Source organism: Urocitellus parryii, chromosome 3 (genome assembly GCF_045843805.1).
Source record: "Urocitellus parryii isolate mUroPar1 chromosome 3, mUroPar1.hap1, whole genome shotgun sequence".
Lineage (NCBI taxonomy): Eukaryota > Metazoa > Chordata > Mammalia > Rodentia > Sciuridae > Urocitellus > Urocitellus parryii.
Window position 1 is genome coordinate 184873178 of NC_135533.1, and position 18125 is coordinate 184891302.

Below are 18125 nucleotides of genomic sequence, written 5' to 3' on the forward strand. Positions count from 1 at the left end.
TATTTTTATTTCTCATTGTTTTTTAGTTGAAAAGACTAGACTCAGAGAGGTCTAATTTTGTTTCATTTTTTTAATCAACGTCACGCATCTAAGTAGTTTAAAAATTGACTGAGGCTTGTGACACCCTGCTTTATCCTACTTCTTCATGATCTACCACAACATCATATTAATTGATACAGCTTCTTGGTTGAATGCCATTCATAGAGCAGAAAGCTATAATTTTAAGAAAAAAAAAAAGCAGAATATAAAAGAGGCTTCAGGTGAGCACAATGCACTTGAGAACAACCAGTGGAAAGTTCAGCTACCTCCTCCATAACCAGTCCAGGACATGCTCCCTGCTGAGAACAGGGAAAGGTTGTCAGGTCTATTAACCTCGGCCAGTACAAATGGAGACCCAGATGTTCTCATCTAAAATAAAATCCTTCCTAACAGATGGTCAGGTTTAACAAGTTGGTTCTAAGACTGAAGCTTCCAAACAGCTCTCTGCTTAAGAGTAGAATCAGATAGAACCAAAAACCTTCAGCCAACATATTTCATGGGGCTTAGATACTAATCCCAACAGTGACCAGCAGCTCAAAGTAGCACCTCTCACCAATGCCAGTATCTATCTGGCAGAATTGATTGCTTTATTATATGATCAAAAAGACCTTATTTGGATTAGGAGTTTTTGAATATCTACTGAAAAATGTAAAATGCTATAATATGAATAAACATTATTATATGTACTTTGTGAAGCATCACAATACTATGTAACATGATGCTCTGTTAGTCAGATTCCATTAGTGCAATCAAAATGCATGACAAGAACAACTTAGAGGAAGAAAATTTTATTTTGGCTCATGGTTTTAAGTCCATGGTTGGCAAACTCCATTGTTCTGGACTTGAGGGGAGGCAGGATATCATGGTGAGAGGGCTTGGAGCAGAAGGGCTGCTTTTCTCATGAGGGCCAGAAAGTGGGAGAGAGGAGAAGGGGTCACAGAGAGGGTGAGCCCTTTCAGGACACACCCCCAATAAGCCACTTCCTCTAGCCATGCCCCTACTGCCTACAGGTACACCCAATTAGCGCATTCAACTAGGATGGACTGATTAGGTTTAACTTTCATAATCTAATCATTGCATCTCTGATTATTTCTGTAATAACACAGGAGCCTTGGGGGAACACCTTATATCCAAACCATAGCACAGTCATTTAACAGATATCTATTGAGCTTCTAATTACATGTCAGGCTTGGTTCTAGGTTCCAGGATTATTGTGACCAGTATGACAGTGCTGCCTTGTTACTAACAAGGTTTATACCTAATATTAGAAACCCTCAGCATCAGAACAGAGAGTGTTCCACTCAGGGTAGAACACTTAAATCGGCTTGGGAGGTAGGAAGACCCTACCCTACCAGTTAAAAATGATTATCTAGGGGAGGTACACAAACATTAGTATTTCCTAAAATCTGCGTCATTCCAGTGTGTGCAGCTACATTTAAGAACCAGTGGACTAATGTATTTGTTCTCAAAGCTTAACTGCATTAAAATCACCTGGATGGATTCTTAAATCACAGATTGCTAGGCCCCATTCCTGGACTTCTTCATTTCAGTAGGTCTGAGGAAGCCCAAAGATCTGTCTTTCTAATAAGAGAGAGGTGATATAGATGCTACTGGTTCTGGAATCAGACTTTCACAATGGGTGTACTACCATATGGGAATTTATCTGTATTTATATATCTCACCAGAAAAGATGCTATCCTAATAATAATCTACACATTAATGACAAATTTATTATAATTGAGTGACAGATTCCCTCTTTTGATTGCATATCCTTCCAAGAAAATGAGAACAAGAACTTAAAAGAGCTGTTGTTTGTTCCTTGAGCCACCTTTGCCCATACAATTCACAAAGAGGAGCATGCCGTGGTGCACGGTCTGTGTGTCCTGGCTGCATAGTTCAAAGGTTAACAGCAAGAACTCAGAAGCCATTAGGGGCCTATCTCTGCCACCTACCAGCTTTGTGATCTCCAATAAGAGATCAGTTTCTTATTAAAACATGAGGGTTGAAAACAACATGGCAAAATGCTTAATTAGTTCAGAGCCTGGCACATGACAAGAGTGAGTAAATGAGCGTTGGCTATTTGTACTCTCCTAAACAGCCCAATACTCTTCCTGTTCAGTTTGTAAAAATATTCCAAACTGCATTCTCCTTTCTTTTATGATGCTCTGTGGTTCAGACCTCAACCTGGTCTTGGGAAGATTATACCAACCTGACAATAAGTATTATGAAGAAAACAAATCCATGTTGAATACAATGTTAATATGCTAATAACCTTCCAAGGGGTTCCCAAGGAGGGAGTTATATGGATGAATAAGACATAGTATCTATTCCCAAGGAACCTAACATCTAATAAAACAGAGAAGATAGATTTGCAAATAATCTTATTCCAAAGCAGTCTCTAGGAGGACATTAAGAAAAATGAAAACAAAGACTTATAAATCAGAGAGGGGAGAGTGGACATCTGGTTGTGTTGATAACAACTTATGGTTATGGCTTCAAGGAGAAAATGGCACTTGATTTGGGTCACAGAGGATGACTAAGAGCCCGACACACAGAGAAGGTAATGGGAACAGTATTCCAAGAAGGGATGGCATATACCAAAAAAATAAGCACTCAGGTTAGCTCAGAAAAACAACAGGACATGCAGGAAGAGCTAGAATCAGTCTCAGAGTATTTCCTTTACCCCTTCCAGCCTGTAGAACCAGCCCTGCCTGTGTTCCTTTCCTAACAGGTAAATAAGTTTCCTTAATAAGAAGATGCTGCTGTAGATTGATCAATGAAAGATGAAAATAACAACAACAACAACAACAAAAAAGCTCAGTTGTGCTATCCTAGAAGTCAGCTTCTAGGTGTTTTATTTTTTACATAAATGTTTTCTGGCACTTTTCCAAAAAAAAAAAATCTTATTTGGTTTTCACTTCTCCTAATTATATATTTAACATATTGACAACAAACACCTAGGCAGAATTGAATTAAATCATGCAACTTTTAGCCATTTAGACATAGTGACACAGTGAAGATAAAAGTGATGATGGTCTAAGACACTGCTTTTCCTGGTGACATATAGCCCCATCTGGACTGAACGGCTGGTGAAATACTAGCTGTGTGGGGTAAAATGAGGGCTGGGTAGGGTAAAGTATCATGAAACTTCTAAGTTGGACTGGAATTTGGACCAGAGTTTTATAGATCCTTAAAATAGGTCACAGTTCATGGGGAAGGTGAAAGGTGGCAGTGGTTGGAGGAAGGATTGAGGAATAGTCAAGAAGGGCAAGAAGTTCTAGGTCCAGTCCTAAACAAAAGCTAGGGTCTCCCAGGGTATATAATTTCTGAAACATGAAGGGCTCCCAGCCTAGAAATATCCTTTCTTACCTGTCAGTGATGCCTGAAATTTTACCCTTTGGAATTCTAACACTTGGGTGGCTTGGGAAAATAGTTACATTGCATTGTCCTGTTATTCATTAACACTTCAACATGAATTCATTTACCAGTGCTTAAGTCAGTAAGCATTTTAACTGGTTTTCTCCATCATAAATGATTTTTAAACATGCACCACATTCCAGGCATTTTGGTGAAGGCAGGGAGACTGAAGAGGTCTCACTGAGGTGAGAGCATAGCAGAGCACACAAATCCAGCTTCAGGTTCTTGCTGGGGAATGAGAAAGAAGGAACCCTCTGCATGCCAGGAGGACAACTTCTTTTTCCTCCCTCAGCTTCTCTTCAGAACATTTACTTAAATGATTATCTTGCAATGTCTAACACTTTTCAGCCTTCTAGTTATTCATATATTAGATTTAACTCTTTGACTAAGAGTTCAAATTCCTTGATGTAGAACAAAATAGTTATACAAGTATATGACCTGGAGGAAAGTCTCCAGCTTATTTAATATGGCTGTCCTTCACCCCATGTTTTGCACAAAAGGCAAATCAAGGCTTGTGCTAGCCAGTGACCTGCTCAAGATCACAGTGTGGTCAACTTTTCTAGATTGATTTCCAAGGTGCTTTCTTGCTCAAGCTCCTCTGCAGGCAAGAAAACAGATTTATTCTGGGTGTAGCCATTCTTTGTACCCAAACCATATTCTATTAACCTTTCTATGGTGGTTTTAGCTTGTGTCTACAAATTAAGCCACACCCCTCCCTTGCAAAAGTGGGAACAAATTCCCATACATGTGAGTATGGGCTATACTTAGTGGCTCACTTCTACAGGAGAAAATACAACAGGAATGGCAGCACATGGCTTCCAAGGCTAGATCACAGAACATGTTGCTGCTTCCCCTTCTTCTCCCTCATCATCTACTCTAAGAGAAACCAGCTTCCATGTTTGATATAAGGATGCTCAAACAGCACTATGGAGAGATCCACTTGTGGTGAACTGAACCCTCCTGCCAGCAGCCACGTGAATAAGCCACCATGAAAGTGGGTCATGAAACCCCAGTCAAGCCTGCAGTTGAACGCTGCCCTGGCTAATAGGTTGACCATGACCTGTGGAAAAATCTCAAACCAGAGTCACCCCACTAAACCACTTCCCAGATTCCTGACCCACTCAAAATATATGAAAAAAATAAACTTAATATCCTTTAAGTTTGAGGCATAATTGTTACTCAGAGATAGATGACTAATACTCTCACAATAAATCTGACTCTTTTGTTACTGTAGAAGAAGGTGCCATTAACAGACACATTCATGTTGCTGAGTTCTTGTAGGCTAAAATCATTAATTCACCATTTAAAAGCAGTAGTGTTACTTTTCTTTTGCTAATTACTTCTTTTACCACCACGTACTCACCATAATTCTGATCCCTAGTAATATTTATTCCCAAGGTTTAACGATATATGACCAAATGGCCATAGAAACCCCCAGTCCAAATACCACAGATACTCATTGCTATATTCTCAGCTACTTCCCTCTTCAGGGGAATGAAAGGTGGAAAATCCTTGTCCCCTAGACGAAAGCCTGAGGTTTCTTTCTCCTTCGTATTTCAGAAAGTCACTTCAGCCTGCACAAATCAGCCTGCAAAATAAAGATACTTAGGCACACACACACTTATAATCAGATGCACAACCATATTAATGCAATGATGAGATCAATGGTTCAGGGAGAGACTCTGGATCCAGTTTTCACAACCATGGGATTAACTACTCCCTTTTCCTCTGAAGATTCTTGGCTAGTCCATGTTTTATGTTTGCTTCAAAGTAGGCCTTGGATTCTTAAAAGTTTGTTTTCAGAAGTCATAAGATCTGTATATATACCATGGTTTCTGGTTAAAAATTCTCCCCTAAAGTGACTCACTCTGCATTTCTGATTCTTTGAGATTAATCCAGGGTGTGGAGTTGCTAATACTTTGTAGACGCTATGACAGCTACTCACAAATGCCATTTATAATCTTCTCTTGGAACTTGCTTCTTCAGACAGGAGACCTATGCCCCCCATACATACTCCCAACTCGCACCTAACTCCCATTGTGGCTACAGATGCTCCAACCACTGATCTCAACTGCTGCTCTTTGTCATCAGTCCACCCAGTTCTGAGTGCCAAGTGATGTAGATTTCAGAGTCTATCAAAAAATAAAAAATGTCATCTTTTATTCTAATTAATACTATCATTACCCTTGCTCATCCTTGCAGGTTTATTCACAATCCACATGATTTGTGGTAAAGACAGAAAAAGCAAATTTCCATAAGAGCCTCCTACTCAAAGGAGAGAAGCCAGAGAACAACAGAGCAGGGAAGTAGAGGCCACCCTTCTCCAGAGAAATCAAGTAACTGAAGGGCCCTGCTAGATAGACCACGGGTTTCACGCTGGACCACATTAATCCTCCTTAGACATAACTTGAAAATTTAGCACATTTGGTCAATGACGGAAATATGTTCCCACTTCATTCACTTGTATTTGATTTGAGTTAGTGTCAAAAATATAAAAGTGCTCTTTAAATTCTTAAACAGCTTTATTGAAGTATAATTTCCACACAATAAAACATACTCATTTGAAGTGGACGGTTTGAAGGATTTGGACCGATGTCTACATTCATGTAAACATTGCCACAATCGAAACTTGGACTATTTCCTTTACCCTAAAAAGTTGCTTTTTTGCTTTTTATATATTTTGATACTGGGGATTGAACCCAGGGGTGCTCTACCACTGAGTCATATCCCCAGCCTTTTTATTTTTTATCTTGAGACAGGCGATCCTTCTGCCTCAGCCTCCCAAGCAACTAGAATGACAGATGTGTGCAGTGCATTTTGCTTCCTCTTTGCAGTCAATCTCCACCCCAATCCAGACCCAAGACAGTCACGGATCTGTCTCCTTTTACTGTGTGTGTATTATTTGTGTATTGCTGTATAATTGTTGCCCCCAAAACTTAGCAGTTTAAACAAGAAACATGTCATCTCTACCCAGAAGTAGGGAATGGTGTGGCTGGAAGTTGCGGCTCAGTTACTTCCGTGAGGTTGCATCAAGCAGGAAAGCAGTTTGTTCAGACTCACCTGGGGCTTAATGATTCATTTTCAAGTAGGCTTGATGGCATGGCTGTTGGCACGGGCTCTGCACATGGCTTCCTGGGTGTTCTCATGACAGAGCAACTGGCTTCCTACAGAGTGACTGGTCTAAGAGAGAACAGGAAAACAGAGAGCTATGTGCCTTTGATGGTCTGGTCTCCCAGGGAGCACACGGCCACTTACACTTCATTCTGTTTGTTAAAAAAAAAAGTCACCAGGTTCAGCCCACATTCACGTTAGAGGAAATTCGACTCTATCTCTTGAAAAGAAGAGTATCAAAGAACTTGTGTACATTGGAAATACAACATACTAAGTGTTACCTTTTTAAGAAATGCATATAAATGGAATCATGTATTATGTTACCTTTTATTGTCTGTCTTCCTTTGCTTAGCATATTTTTGAGATCCATGTGTATTTTTGCACATTATCAATGGCCTATAGCCTTTTATTATTTGGATAGTGTTCAGTTATACATCTGTGTCACATTTTATCTCTTTACTAAAGCATGTTTATATTTTCAGGCCAATTTAGGAGACATGGAGTTTTTTTGTCTGCATGAATGGAGTCTATTGAATTGCATGTTTTCAAACATTAACTTTTTTAAAAAAAAAAGAAGAGTTTTTTGTTATAAATGAATAAAATTTATAAAACATAATTTTACTACAAGGGCAATTACCTCTGTTTACATGTTCTGGATTGTAACATGATCGATGTTTAGGCAATCAGATGATTGAAAAGAAAAACTCCACCAAACCAGAAATTGGAGTTCCTTTATTATATGCTGATCACAAATAGCAGTCATAATATTTGACATTGATTTTTATCCTCAGCATCATGTATTGGAATAAAAGGAGAGTTTTTGAGGTAAACATTTTTCACAGTATACAGAGATGGGAGTACCTCAGGTCATATTAAAATTTTATTTCTATCACAAAAATGTCCAGTTTTGCTAAATGAATGGGTCTTCTGTACAAACCAAACCTCTTATCAGAATTCAATGTTATGTCTCTAAAGAATATGAAGCATGAAGCTTTTCAGGAGGAGCATGAATGGAGTTTGGAAGGTTGCTTTTGGGGTAGGAAATACTGTTATTAATACCTGTCAGGGGAATGAGTCAGTCAGTCAAAGGCATTCACACATCTGTAATGCTTAATCTCCTGCAACTAGGCTTTTCCTTCCTGATCAAGGGTCAGTGTCAAGGGTGGCAAGCTGAAGGCCATCACAGAATCAATGCAAGCAGCAGGAGGAGGGACAGGACAAAGCCACAGCCCAGGGCTCAGGAGAACAGTCTTTAGCTGAGTCCCAGTGATTTCTGGCTGTCCTTCTAGAATTTAGCATGGGTCAGGACTTCATAATGAATGAATGATTATATTTGGAATAAATAAATAATTATCTTTGCAGATGTATTCATAAAGCATCCATCACAAACTTGAATAAATTACTGCTCTGAATAAAATGTGGAAAAGTTGGGAAAGTTATCTTTCTGCATTTTGTAGGGGTTTTTTTTAGCCTCCAGACCATGAAATCCAGGACAGAAGGAAGGAGTGCACGCTAGTTATATTAGCGATGCAGGAAGAGGGTCCAAATCCCTTGATGATACCACACAAGCTGCACAGGGCTGCCCATCCTCAAATTTATATGTGAACACCTTGACGGTTGAAGATGACTTCACATAGAGTCAGTTTCATCAACCTGGAAGTCTTTTACATTTTACATGCATTGGGGGTAGGGCAAGCAGGACCATGGGCCTCTGTTGCCAAATTCCTTTGATTCCTATTTAGTCATTATTTATTTCATTTTTTAAGTGTCAACTAATATAAAGGCATGTTCCATTCAATGAAAATGACTGATGAAAAAGATTTAATAATAAGAGAAGAGCTCTGGGAAGGTGGTTGGAGAAGTGAAAAAAATATTAACTAGGAATATTAGAGAATCATCAACGGGCAGAACTTGTTTTTATCTCAGATGCTAATCCAGAAATTATCTTTCCTTCCCTAAGAAATAAAAGACAGCCCTCCACCACCACCACTGATTTCCCCACATCTGCACACACACACTCACAAGCATGTAGCAAACATGCATTTGTCCTTTTGTTGCTTTGTTTAAATTTTTCTTGGGGCAGGAGCTTCCTTCAAATATCCCAGTTTAGAGGGTAAAGGGAAATTCTCTTTTATACATACCTGTGTACTCATTGCTCTTTCTTTCCTAGCTCCCCCTTCCAGGAGAGTTGTCCTCCTGCCCCTTGCCTCAGGACTCATACCTGTGAGTAATAAATATTTGTTCCAACCAAAGAATTGCTTCCATGAGTATAGCATCCAAACACAAATTTGGGAGGGAACTTCCCCATGTTACAGTGAGGTTTCTGTAACACCCCCTCTTCCCTTATATTAATAAGGGAACTGGCTGAACAAATACTTGTTAAGTGTATATAAAATGTCAGGCATAGTCAGAAGCATCAGGGTTGCAGAAAATACATTAAAAATAAGACCCTGCTAGGGTTTGGATTTATATAGAAATTGGTATTGAGAGTGGGGTCATTGCTGTGACCATGTGGTTCAGAAGCCTTGGGCATGGGTTTGTGGGAGGACTTTGAAAAAAAATTGGAGATCCAGGCTGTAGAAGACTTAGAATGTCATCAGCAGACCTTAATGGGCAATTCTGCTGAGAATTCAGAAGACTAGAATGGCAAGAGGAACACTGACAGTGCTCCTGAGATTTTAGAGGGAAATGGAGACTCTACTGGAAATTGGACTATAGGTCATTCCTGTTACTATCTGGCAAAGAATTTGTCTATATTTTGCCATGTCCTAACACTTTGTCTGAGGCTGAATTTAAGCACGATGGGCTAATTAATCTGGCAAATTTCAAGGTAGCACAAAATTCAGGCAGTGGCATGGATTTTGCTGGTAGTTTTTAGCCAGGATTACTGTGAGAACTGGGAGCAGAAACCAGAGCAGGATTTTTAAAACTTGCAGTTTGACCAGAAAAGTGTGTTTAAAATTGAGGCCAAGGAATGTGTGTTCATTGACGAGATCACAACAGCTAAAGAGACATTAAGTACTTTGCACAGAGAAAATAGGATCTCAGGAATTGAAAAGACCATACCCATCACAGGTTCAAGGATGTGAAAGTAAAAATTTCCTTTGAGAAAAGACCTTGAGGGAAAGTTTACTTTGGTTTGCACAGAGTGGCCTAGGAGGTTTCTCCATGCTCAGCCACCCAGGCACTGAGAAGCTTCTGGAAACACGGACTATGGGAACCCAGCTACTGCTCAAGCTGGCAGCATGGCATAGTGAGTGTGGTGCTGGTTCTGCAGGACTACAGGATGCTGGAGTTAGGGTATCCTGGAGGCTTCCACCAAGATTTCAAAGTAAGGCCTGGGATGCCAGGTGAATTGCAGCAGGGTTAGAATCCCTTCGGTCTGCCCCTGAGTGTTCAATGCATAAAGCTGTGAAGGTGAAGTCAGTGCTGGAATGGAGACCACAGGAAATAAGAGATGCCAGGAATGTTGGACTGTCTGCCAAGGAAAGTCGCTGGCTTCAGCGAGGCCCTGACATTCTGTAGATCTGTATCCATATTTGCACCATATGGATCTCCCTAATGACCACGGCCACCTTATGAGTTTTGCACACATTATTTGGCCCTTGCTTACTATTTCACTAATGGCCAAGTGTAATTCACACATTCAGACCAAGAATCAACACACCGGTATAGAGCAGCTCGTTGTGCTATGTGCTCAGTACCAATTGATGTGCTACCAACTTACTCTCTGGAGCCAGCTGCAGAATACTTCCTAACAGGTTTGGGACACACACACACACACACACACACACACACACACACACACACACTCTCTCTCTCTCTCTCTCTCTCTCTCTCTCTCTCTCTCTCTCTTATAATATCTTAAGTTTCCAGAACACATATGTAGCCAATATTTAAGAAGTGTTTTCCATACTTATTATTTTTAAGGGAAATTCTAAGACACTGGGAAAGTAGTTGGGGGTTAAGAAATTTCCTACTAGAGATGGTTGGAAGCACAGAAATTCAAAGAACTGTTCGAACTATTAGGGAATTCAAGATTTAGATACCAAAAGATGTGGTCTAATTGCTGGTACCAGGGATCTAGGGTAAGATTCAGAGTCAGAAAAAAAATATATAGGGAGGATTGAGCTTCAATGAGAACAACTTATAATAAATTAGGGATAGGAACAAAGTACCTTGACACAATAAAGTCCACATGTAACAAACCCACAGCTAACACCATACTAAATAGGAGGAGATGGGAACATTTTCCCTGTGATCTGGAAGAGAGTGAGAATGCTACCTTTCACCACTTCTATTTAACACAACACTGGATGACCCGCCAGAGAAATTAGGCAAGAGAAATGCAAGGCATCCTGTATTTTCCAAATTTGCAGATGAAGTATATATGTGTATATATATATATATATATATATATATATATAAAATTCTAAAGACTCTAACCAAAAAAATGACAGAATTAATACATTAATACATGAATTTGGTAAAGTTTCAGGAAACAAAATCAACTTACAAGAATCAGTATAATTTCCACATGACAATAATGAACTATCCGAAAAAAAAAAAACTTACGAAGCAATCCCACTTACAGTAGCTAAAACATTAAATGCCTCAGAATAAACTTAACCAAAGAGATTAAGATTTCTACAATAAAACTGTAAAACATTGATGAAAAAAAGAGAATAAGACACAAATAGATGGAAAATTATTCTGATTCATGGATCAGAATAAGTAAGCTTGTTAAAATGTTCATACCACCCCAAATAATCTATAGATTTAATTCAATCCCTATCAAAATACCAATGTCACATAGCACCAAAATAGAAAAAAAAATCTTAAAATTTATATGGGACCCTAAGACATGCCAAGTAACCAAAGTAATGTTGAATAAAAGGAACAAAGATTGAAGCATCACACTGCCCGACTTCAAATTAGTTTACTATAAAAGGTATAGTAAACAAAGCAGTATTGCACTAGTGAAAAATAAACATGGGGATCAATGAAACAGAATTGAACATCCAGAGATCAACCCACACACCAACAAATTATTTTCAACAAAAGCCTCAAGGACACACATATGGGCAAGGACACTCTTCAATAAACGGTGATGGGAAAACTGCATGTCCAGGTGTAGAAGAATGAGACAATACTCTATTCTCTCCCCATATACAAAAAACAAATAAATATAAATCTCCAAACTATAAAACTATTAGTGAAAAAAGTGGGGGGACACTTTAGGACATTGGTCTGTGTAAGAAGTTTATGGCCAAAAATATGAATGTACAGGCAACAAAAGGAAAAATAGAAAAGCAGGATTACATCAAACTAAAACAAACTTCTGCACAGCAAAAGAAATAAGCAACAGAGTGAAGAGATAACCTATAGACAAGGAGGAAATATTTGCAAAGAATAGATAAGGAACACAAAAATCTAACAGCAAAGAAACAAATAGTTTTACTTAAAAGTAGGCAAATGATCTGAACAGACATTTCTCAAAAGAGGAATATGTAAAGGTCAACACGTGTATGAATAAACATTAGGGAAATCTAAATGAAGATCACAAGGAGATATCATCTCTCCCTAGTTAAAATGGCTATAATCAAAAAAATGAAAGTGGCAACACTTGTGAAGATGTAGAGAAAAGGGAATTTTCATACACTGTTGGAGAGAATGTAAATTAGCACAATTACAATGAAAAAAAATGTAAGGAAGTTCCTCAAAAAAAATAAATGAAAATAGAACTTCTTCCCATATGATCCAGTGATCCCCTCGCTGGATATTCACCCAAAGGAATGAAATCAGTATATAAGGGACATGTCAGCATTCCCTTGTTTATTGTAGCAATATTCACAACTAGCCAAGATATGGAATCAACTGAAGTGTCCATGGATGGATGAGTGGATACGGAAAATGTGTCATGCATTCAAAATATTATTCAGCCATCAAAAGACAAAAATCTTGTTGTTTGCAGCAACCTGGATGGAACTGTAGATTATAATGTTAAGTAAAACAAGCCATCCGCAGAAGGACAAATGCTACATAACTTCACTCACAGTGTGGAATCTAAAAAGTTGAGTTTACAGAACTAATGAGCAGAACAGGAGTACCAAAGACTTGGAAGAGGAAAAATCAGGTAAATGAAATCACAGCCAGATCAGAAGAACAAGTGTTGACCTTTCATTACACAGAGGGCAATTAGAGTTATCAATATTGCAAGAAAAGATTTTTAAATGTTCTCTTCACAAAGCAATGATGGATGTTTGAGATGATAGATAATTATCTTAATTTGATCAATACACAATGTATACAAATGTTCCAACACATTCATCACAGTGTCCCATAAAGATGTACAATTATCTGTCAATAAAAATTAAAATGAAATTAAATAAATGAGAGCAAATTATTATTAAATAAGGACAGTTGCTATTCTAAGGTCATTTCCCTGAGCACTGGGGGCTTTATAATCAATTATGTATACATTTTAAAAGACTAAGGTAGAAAAGGTACCACCTCAAAGTGAGGTTTTTTTTTTTAAACCTCAGACTCTCTCTGTTCCTGTTTCTCATGGCCAAGTCTAATATAAATTTGACATCTGAGCTGAAATAATTCTCCATAGCTATGCCAAATGTCTTTACTACCAAGGTCTCCACAAAACAATAGCAGATTTAGGAGGGAGATGCAGTAACATGTCCTCAAATGAGCCAAACAAAGTTGTTGAAGTAAAAAATGACCTAGAAGCCTCCAGTATTTTAAGGATCAGAAGAGGAACCTCGTAGAGAGATGAACAGGAGTGGGGGCACTATAAATGTCACTGTTACATTTCAACCAGTTAATTCTTGATCAAAATCAAATTATTTGAATTAAATACAGGATTTGTTAATTGTGGGCTGGGGGCAGTGATATTTGAGCCACTGGGAGAATGTGTGCCACTCATTTATTCTGCTCACATCTGTCTCTTGTATATCCTGTGACTGCATTCTCTATGTAGCAAAAACAGTGTGGAATGAACACATATTTACACATGCATGGACTGCAATGGGCACTCGTCCTCAGGGAATCATTCAGTTGCATCACAGAGCATCAGAGAGAAGAGATGAGAAAGAAGCAAATGCTGTTGACATGTTGAAGAAGAAAAAAAAAACTGAAAAAGATATATCCAGCAATTTTGTCTCTGCAAATCACTGATGCTCTAGATAATACTCTCCAAGGCAGGAATGCACAAAGTTATTCTGTCTCCTCTCCCAAAGGAAATCAGCATCCTCCAATATTCCAAGACCAAGACTATATACTCGAGCTTCTTAAATCAAGTAGGAACACAGTGCTGTTCTTATTAATACCTACTGTTTACAATCCTTCATGATTTAACAGGTACATTCACATGCGCATTCTTCTTTTTTAATTCTCACAGTCCATTAGTAGAGGTCCACATTTTATTCAGCATATAAGAGATGTGAATCTCAGAGAGGTTAACTGACTTACTAAAGTTCAAACTTTGTTGTTTGAGATTCATATCTACCTGTCTATGGGCAGACCCAAACCCAGTCTTTTATTTAAAATTATCATTTTCATTATTTCAGTCTATTTTTAATTTCAAAAAAAAAATTAGTTGGGGCTGGGATTGTGGCTCAGCAGTAGAGCCCTCGCCTAGCATGGGCGGGACCCAGGTTCGATCCTCAGCACCACATAAAAATAAAGGCATTGTGTTGTGTCCATCTACACCTAAAAAATAAATAAATATATTTTTTAAAATTGGTGTATATTGCATATAACAATATCTATCTAAGGAAAATTGTCCTTAATATTTTTGTGTTAATGATGACTTTTTAAAATCAAACTTAAGTTGCAAGAGCACATGAAATGATCCACTTGTTCCATACAACTCAGTGGTGATACCTAAACATATCCATTGGCTCTTTGGAGAAAAATGTGTGATTGAAAACAAGAATTTCCATGAGGGTGTCATCCAGGATGGTGTTAGTGGTTTGGTTTATAAATTTGGTTATTATTTATTTTAACTTTATTTTATTAATCATCTAATTTTAAAATTGACCTGTTATCTGTTAATTTTAGTTTTTCTTATTTTCATATTTATTTCTAATAAATTTTTCTTGGTGTTATTTATCTATTATGATTTTTTTTCTGTGGCCCAAAAACTGGTTAGAAGTTTCTAATGCCAAGTGGTTTGGCTTCTATTTTTGTTTAATTTATGCAATTTAGTGTTATGTCAGTGAAGAAGGTAAATGATTGTCCTCACTGTGGATTTCACATTTAATCAGTTATATTCAATGCAATCTCAGTTTGCATACATTTTTTGAAGGTTTATACTGCAAACTTTATTTTCTTCAATTGGCATTTTGGTTTATCCTTTAATTTTGAACATCCTGGTACCACTATTTTTCTTCATATACATTTTATAAACACCAAATAAAAATCTGTTTTTTTATGTAATCCAAGTATTTTCTTCTTAATAGTTGAATATATCATTTAAATATATTATCTTAATAAAAATGGTTGCCCTCATTTCTGATTACATCTTTGTGTAACTTTCTTTTCTACCTCCCCTATAAAACACGTTTTTATCCTCCTTCTCACAATATCTAGTAGAAGCAGCTTTAACAAGTTTATATTGCCGCATTCAATATTCTTTCTTTATGACAATTGTTTTGATGTTAGCATTAGAAATAACATCAGGAATCAACACATTCAATCTTCCCTACAAAACAATTTAGTAAAATAACAAAGTTGGAGACTTGCATTAGCTGATTTCAAGGCTTAATATAAAGTTACAGTAAATAACAGACATAGAGATCAATGAAAAAGAATAGAAGCCAGAAATAAACCAATAAATCCGTGTGTGTGTGTATGTGTTTGTGTGTGTGTCCTGTTAGTTTATTTTCAGCAAAGATATCAAGATAATTAAATGGAGAAATTATTATCTTTTCAACAAATATGCTATAACAACAGAGAAAATTTCACACGATATGTAATAATTAGCTGGAAATAGAGCAAAATTTTAATATAAAAGCAACAAATATGAATGTGTTAGAGAAAAGTAAGTGAAAATCTAGGTAACCCAAGGAAGGCAAAGATGTCTTAAAGAGGGCACAAAGAGCATACAACTCATTTAAAAAATGCTAAATTCTACTTCATTAAAGCTTAATATTTGATCTCTGAGAAAATGAAAAGTAAATCACAGATGTAGAGAGACCATTTGCAGTACATATATTTGACCAATAATTTTTATCCAGAATATATAAAGAACTCTTGCAACTCAATAATAACTGGACAGACAAATAACATGATAAAAAGAGACAGGCAAAATCTTTACAGACAACTTCACAAAAGAGGCTATAGAAAGAACAAATATACACATGGGATGTTTAATATCATTAGTCATCAGGAAAATGCAGAATCAAAACCAAAATGAGGTACAATTTCAGCTCTACTAGAATGGTATGATTAAAACAATCACATGAAACCAACGTAATTCATAATGTGGAACTACTGAAATTCTCCTAGAGTGGTGCTGGAGAATATAAAATAGTAGAGCTACTTCAGAAAACAGTTTGGCAGTTTCTTTCAGAAACTCAATATGCATTTACCAAAAGACTCAGAAATTTCATTCCTAAGAATTTATGCAGGAGAAACTAAAAGCTCATTTTCTCTAAAAGGCTTATCATAAATGAATATTCAAAACAGTGTTGGCCATGAAAGCCAAAAATCTAGAAATGGCTTTAATATTCTTCAACTGGTGAGTGGAGAAGTGACTTATATTCTATCTGTACAACAGGGGAGTATTCAGCAAACAAAAAAATGGAAGGAGCCACTGATGTGCAATAACACAAGTGAATCTCAAGAATACTATGCTGAGTAAAGGAAGATAGATTCATGATAACGCATACTGTGACTCCTTTTATATGAAATGCTATGCCCATAGAACTGATCCACATTGACAGTGAAGTCAGTGGTTACCAGGACCAGACACCAGGATTAGCAAATGACATCAAAAAATGACATCAAAGAGGCACAAAGGAAATTTCTAAAATTATGAAAATGTTTTAAACCTTGATTCTAGGGATGATGACAGATACAGATATATATATATATATATTTCAAAATCATTGAACATAAAAATTTGTTTAAACACCCTTAAAATTTGTGAATTCTGGTATGCAAATCATAACTCACTCAGTTTAATTGATAAAGAAAAAAGGTATGGGTAACATTCTAAACACTAATATTTTAGTGAGAATTTTTATAATATATTTATAACATATTTACATAAAGAAATTCATGTTAGACAATAATTCTGTAAGGCAGGCATCTTTCATATTACCACCTCTATTTCTTAGATTACATACTGAAATTTGAAGAATTTTAAGTAATTTGCTAATAATGGCACAACTAGAAAAAAAATAAGATTTGAACCCAGATTTTTCCCACCCAAATTCTTGAAAGAGATACAGCATAAAATTAAACCCCTTTCCAAATGTTTCTCAAATGGAACTTTTTATGTAACCATAGTAAATATGGGTGACACAATAAAAAGCTAATTTTAAATAAATGTATATGTTATTAGGAAAGGTTATGCACTTGAAAAAAGAACACATAGAATAAAATCAATAAAAATAGGAAAAGTTTTATGTAAAAGCACTCAAGCTAGCATTTTTAAACTATACTAAGAAAAATACTTGAAAAACAACCAATTCCCCTTAAGTTATCAGGGCTGTGGTTTTGCAATTTTGCTTGTCGTGTTTCAGGACTGGCCAGAGGCACAGTTGTCTAGATGCCAACTTGCTTCCATTTGTAAACTATGTCCTTCCTCTTGTACGGGACATGGTCCTCATGTTCACCCACACTTCTACTGCTCTGCCACTCCATGCCCGGATTCTCATAACACATGCTTGAATCAAATTAGCTGTCACTCTGCTTCAAAATATCTCCTTCCCACAGAGGCTTAAGTATCAGAGGAAAAGTAATAGTTTTGATACATTCTAAGACCTTAATTGCTGATGGTGTGTTAACTCTCTAGGGAACTTACATTTTAAGGATGACCATATTAAAACTAATGAATCTTTAATTGGTATAGCTTCAAGGAATGTGACAGAGCTGAAGGCACCAAAAACATTGTTTTCACTATGTGGTTTTTTTTTTTTTACTCCAAAAAGATCCAGTTTTCATACTTTACAACATGGTATCCAGGCCTTCTATTCATCAATATCAAATAATTCTGCTTCTGAGCAAACAGAAGCTTCCTTCCCTCTCCTATAGTTAGGCAACAGGCCTACCTACCTACCTTGGCCAACAAAATATGGACATGACAGGTGTCAATCCTGACCTTTAATTGCCAGTGCTGACCTAACCAAGGGGTTCTGGTAATGAAATCTCCATTAGCCTGGATCTCTGAGTGAGGTGACATAAAGGAAAACCCCCATCAATACACAAAGTAAATGTGGCCTGTGTGTAAACTAAAGCTTTGTTCTTTGTTTGTTTTAAACCTATGGCATCTTTTGGGGGGGGGGCAGATATTTGTTATGACCACATAATCTAACCTT